Below are 6,222 nucleotides of genomic sequence, written 5' to 3'. Positions count from 1 at the left end.
ACACACACACACACACACACACACACACACACACACACACCCTTTATCCCGAGAGCTTGGGCGCCGCCACAGCTCGGATTACTCAAGCGTGCTTTAGCAGAAGCCAGCCAAGAAATCTCCAAAACTCAGTGACAAACAGCTACTCTGGGAAGGTGATATCCACGGCCACCAGCCACAGGGCTCCATCCCTGAGCTCCTCACGCCGCAGTAGCTAAAACACCCTTAGCAGCAAAGGAAAGACAGGTGGGAAAACAGTCCCTCAGTGAGGACTATTTCTAAGCTCTGGTGGTGTTCAGGAGTTTGAAGACTGAGGATGGGCCACTTAAGGGTTCAGGTTTAGTTCGGATCCTCAGGACTCCGCGGAGGTAGCCCTAGCTGAATTGGCACTCCTGTCCCTGCCCGGAGCTGCGCCTAGTCTCCCCAAGACTAAAGGCTGATGGTACCGCCGCTGAGCAAGCCAGGTTTCACTACTTGAACCCCTGAGTTTGGGTGTTGATCGGGTCTCTAAGTGCTGGAGGCTGGAAGACAGATGGGAAGGCCAAAGACTGTTCAAGAAACTGGTACAAAACAAGGAAAGTGTTTGCAGTGGGAGAGGCTGGGCTCCAGGGGGAACAAAAGATGGGTGGGGCAAAGAGTTACCAGCCTTGGTGCGACCTCCAATGCCACTCATCTCCTGAACACACTAGGGACACTACTCTACTCTCTTCCACTATTTCTAAGAAATTATCTCCTTTAGGATAGGAAGGGGTTCAAGAAGCAGAATAGAGTCCTCTTTCGTTCTTGCTTCTCAGAGCCGGCCAAGGCGGGAATCTCAAGGTATACATACACTTCTTTCTAAAGAGACCTCCTGGAGACTAGGAAATCAAATGTGACAAGTCATGCCAGAAGACAGTGTTTTCTAAGTTGTTTTTCTAGTTTTTCTCGTTTCCTTTCCCTTCATTTATGTTATCTCCTCCTTTAACCTAATAGTCAGCCTTTCTCCACGCCCCTTTCTCTAAATGGAATTTGCCAAGCTACAACCTACAAAACTACCAGAACAAGGATGGAAAAAACTCTTATTTCTAGTTGGTGATAAAAGTCCTAAGTCCTCTATCGATAGATGTAGCTGTGTGAGAGTTTTGGGGGGTTTTTATAACTCATTAGCCTGCTTCGCCTGTACCTTGAATTAGTTGGGTTTATATTTTCTCAGTAACAAACTCAAATCTCAAGTAAATAAAATGAGAATGGAATGGAGAGGGGCCTAGAGGGAGGTTTAGATTAGGAAAGTGAACCAAGTGGATTGCAATAAATAATGAAGAAATAAACATAAAGACTTTAACTTGCAGAAAATAGAAGCCAAGAAAAAGGAAACCCTCCCAAAACAAAGAACAAAACAAATAACCCCAACAACCTAAGCAATTCTTCCTATTTCGTGTCAGAGTAATGAAAATGAATTAGAAACGCAAGACATTGCCAGAGAATGTTGAATTTTCAGGTTAATTAGCTTTACTTTAAAAAGGAACAATCTATGACAACCCTTAGGCTCTTATGGTAGCTTGAGCATTCCTGAATCTGTACAATTTCCTCTCTCTGAACATAAAAAGACACGCTTCTCCAATGTGCAGCTTTATTTTCTCCCCTTCTGCAGTATAAGTAGATCACTCTATCATTCTATACCCTAGCTGCAGCTGGGCTTGTGAAACGTCGGAGTTCCTCTCCCAGGTGTTAAACGTGTGGAGCTATCCGTGGTACTGACTCTGACTCTGCCGTTAGTAACTGTTCTCCGCCTACATCCAGGCACAGACAATAGAACTGCAAACTCGGCAAATGGCCTGATATATTCAAACACACTACTTATCCTCACCAGATACCCACAGAAACAGCGCTATTTGCACCCCATCTTCTTTTTCTACTTATCTTGTTAACTAAATGCAAGTTCAAGTGCATTCTTCCTAAAATGCATCAAGAACTCCAGAGAAAACAGAACAAACAATATTGTGCAGACTGTAATTAAAGTTTCATGTACACTATAAAGGCATAACAGTAGGTTATGGCAAAGCAAGGTCATACGGCAAATTATTTCTTTTTCAAATCACAAGTAAATTCAGTGAATGAATATTGCTGTAAGGGGAAATAGGCATTTCCAAATGCAGTTTGAAACAGATTTATCTGCCCTATAACAAGATGCATTGACATGCAAAAGGTAACAGTGCAAACTGTTTCTAGTATGAGTTTGACACAGATTATTGAGTCTCAAAATCCTTGAATTCCTCTTTAAGTGTGGAAGAGTGGCTTCTTCAAGAGAAAAAGTGGTTTTTTGCTCCCTGATATATTATTTCTTTCTCTATAAATTTCAGAGTGGTCTCTGTTTGATAGTTTTGAGTAATTAAACACATGATGGTTGAAGTTCCGTTGTCTGTGTTCATATTAGCAACCTCTGTGGGCTTCACATTTTTCCCAACCTCATTTAGCTCTAAGATTAGTTCTATTAAGGATTCAGTGTAAGATCATAGGACATTCTATAACCTATGCATTGTAATTGATTGATCTGAGCAGAAGATTAAAGGCATCCTGTTTCTAAATTACCCCAGTAATCGTGTTCATGCATTATACATTGGTACAGTGGAGACAAGTACATCAATCTATATTCAGCCAATAATAGAATCAAACCAGAGGATGATAATCATGGCTGCTTGCTGGCTGGAAAATTACCCCTCCCCTCATCCCCACAATCTACAATAGCACACTTTAAATATTGTGTTGAGGACAGATTTTATAAGGTTTTTAGTATTTGGGGACCTTTTCTTGGAAGTACAAATATTGAACAAAGTACATAAATTTAATATTGAAATCCTATCAAATGTACAGTTTAAATACTCAACATAATCTACTTATGGGCAAAGACACAGTTTATTTATTTATTTTGAGAAAGAGCAGGTGGGGGTGGCGAAGACAGAGCAAGACAGAAAGAATCCCAAGTACAGAACCTGGCACAGGGCTTGACCCCACAAACCATGAGATTATGACCTGAGCTAAAACCAAGAGTCAGATATTTGACCAACTAAGCCACTTAGGTGCCCCAGATTCAGATATATTCTTAAAACTACTTAATTGTCCCTGTTACTTCAAAATTAAGTAGTTTAGTATTCATAGTGTGCTAGAAACTTCTAAACAATGTTTACCACATAGTAAATGCTCCATAAATTTCATACACACAGAATTCTGTATTCAGACCCACAGAATTAATGGAGCCCTGCTTAAAAACTCTACATTTGAAATTATTTAAATTTCATAAATTAATGCTTGAATCTTTAAAGAAATAGTAGCAGCCACTGTGGGCTATTTAAGTGGTATTCTTATATTGACAAAGAATAAAAGTTTTTGAGATTAGATAAGCAATGTAATTTGTTTCATATTTTTGGACTTATGTAGAATATAAATCGATGAAATTAAAGTGAAGTCTTCTCAATTTGGTAAAACTAGTTTCATAATGTCATGGCCACAATGTAGCATTACAGTGGTTATTTAATGTGGCCTTCTATGGGGGTGGTGGATATTATCCTAGTAACTGGGTCACATTTAACCTAAGAAACGTCTAACTTTACAGTTACACGTTAGGCAAATTTTGGCTTGTATTAGTATACATAGCTCTAGAATATCATAAGAGGCAGAAATTTTGAAGTCATTAAAACAGTATTTCTGTGCAGTATGGGGTGGTGTAGAGGGCAGGGGAAAAAAAAACTGGATTGTTACCTGAAATTTTCATTACAACAAAAACCAATGAAAATATTTAAGCTCTCTTGTTCATAGCTTCCTTTCCTTTTTGTTTTTATTTGTGCATAATAATTAGGAGAGTGGATATAAAGTGCGTAGTATAAACTCTAGCAGTTTGTGAACATTTAAATAACAACTGTCCTAAAATCTAACACCATATATTTTTAAATTAGTAAATTAATAATATTAACATTAACAGATAGGATTTAACTACTTTAGACTAAGATAGTACTAGTGGTGTGCGTTGAGGGCATGAAAATTAAGGTAGAGAAAGAAGTGGTTAAATCATACTTGTACTCATTAGTTTGAATGATTTAAATTAATAATAGTGACTGTTTCTAATACATTAACATAAGCATGTCTAGTTAGACTGAACATTCCTGCAGAAAATTTAGATGCATTCCTCATAATACACTTTATATGTTAGTTTTCATCCAAATGGTTATTAATTTACCTGGGGTACTTTCATAATAACATATTTCACATTACGAATTTTATGCAAATGGTTAATATTTGCCTCATTTTATTGAGTATATGTAAATCTTACCGGAAGACTAAGGCCTTCTCTATGAGGCATAAAGTGTTAGCAGACACTTTCTTAAACTATGCCACCTATTCCTGCAGAAGATAACCTGTTCATATGTGTATTGTTACATTCATCAGTTATTGGCATATGAAAATAATGCCCTAACAGCTTTAAGAATTTATAAAATCTAAGTTAATTTAAAAATTATATAGACATTCCAGGTGAAGATTTGATTAACTGCATTTATAAGATTGTTTTAGAAGATAATTTCTTGGCCATCTGGTAGCTCAGTTGGTTAAGCGTCTGACTTTTGATTTCAGCTAAGGTCATGATTTTGTGGCTTAAGAGTTCAAGCCCCGTGTCAGGTTCCATGCCAACAGTGCAGAGCCTGCTTAGGATTCTCTTTCTCCATTTCTCTGCCCCTCCCCCTCTCAAAAATAAATGGATAAACGTTAAAAAAAGAAAATTTCTTTACTCAATTTATAAGTAATTTATCACATAGGGCCAAAAATGAATCAGTTGTTACAAATTACAGCTTTCCTGAAGACCAAGGTAGTGAATGAAATTTATTTTATATCAGTAGATCTTAAAATTGTTCCTTAGTTAACAAATGCACTCTTATCATTATCTAGATTAATTATGTGTTGTATTCATTAAATCTAAATGACTGGTCTTTGCATGTTGTAAAAATACATAGTTTTCCCTAGGATTACACTATATTGCATTGCTTCTTTTCTTGAAGAAATTCTTTTTAGTTATTTTTAAAAAGTCTATAGTTGAGCAGATTTATTGCACTGTAAAAGTTCTAGAATTTTAACTAATCTGTACACTAGAAGCCAGCTTTCTCCTAAACAAATAATTTGGAAGCTACCATCTGAACTTCCAGATCTCTTCATACTGGAGTAATGAGATCAGAAATTAACTTCTTACTTTTAACAGGTATATAATAGGATAAAAAAACAATAGTGTTCAGATATTGGACAACAAGAATCACAAAAGACTGTATCCTGGAAGAAAGACAAAAATGAGGTAGGCCCTCTGATTGTCCCAGCTTACCAGCTGAATATAATTTCCAGATCATTGTATGCAGAGTGGGAATCCACACAGAGCTCAATGGACTGAATGAGGTGACAATGTTTGGAGTTCAGAAAAGTCAAGGCAGCTTTAATTTAGAGAAAAGAATTATAGAGAGAAGAAAAAAAACAGAGAGATCCAGATATCTTCATAGATGTCAACTCAAGTCTTGTCTGATTCACATAATTGTGTGAGAAAACTACCCAAGAAGAAGGAAAAACTAAGGAAAACAGCTGGCTTAACAATTACCAAAGCTTACATAAGACTGGAATTAGTTGCTTATGCCATCATCTACATGTATGGAACACTGGTGAGACTCTTCAGAAAGTTGCTGTGTCGATAGGTGAAATGACACCATAAGTAGAAACTGATCTACCAAGCTCAAAAACAAGTCTTAAAATAATTCTAGTGTTATGCTAATTATGTTTCAGAACAAAGGCCAGCTATATTTAAAGAAATACAACAAAATCCATCAAAGAAGACACAAAATTAATAATGTCCGGCATCCAATCAAACATTATCAAACATGCTAAAAAAAACAAAAAGAAAAAAAAAGAAAAGAAACAAGGAGAAGAAAGGGAGAAAATCAATCAAGAGAAACAAGCAGAAGGATATGGATGACTCAATTGGCAATGATATTACACAGTGATTATAAATCTACTACCTGTATCCAAACTCTGGAAAAAAATGAAGCTGATGAAGAAAGAAATGGAAGATATAAAAAAAGTCCAAATCAAACTATAGATATGTAAATATGACATCTAAAATTAAATATATATAAATATTGGACAACATTAAGAAGCTGTAAGAAATGCCTAGCAAGCTGTCACAGTCACAGAAGCCAATTCCTTTCCTTGCAGTAAACTATA

The sequence above is a fragment of the Suricata suricatta genome, chromosome 3, assembly GCF_006229205.1.
Source record: "Suricata suricatta isolate VVHF042 chromosome 3, meerkat_22Aug2017_6uvM2_HiC, whole genome shotgun sequence".
Taxonomy (NCBI): Eukaryota; Metazoa; Chordata; class Mammalia; order Carnivora; family Herpestidae; genus Suricata; species Suricata suricatta.
This window is presented reverse-complemented; position numbering follows the sequence as displayed.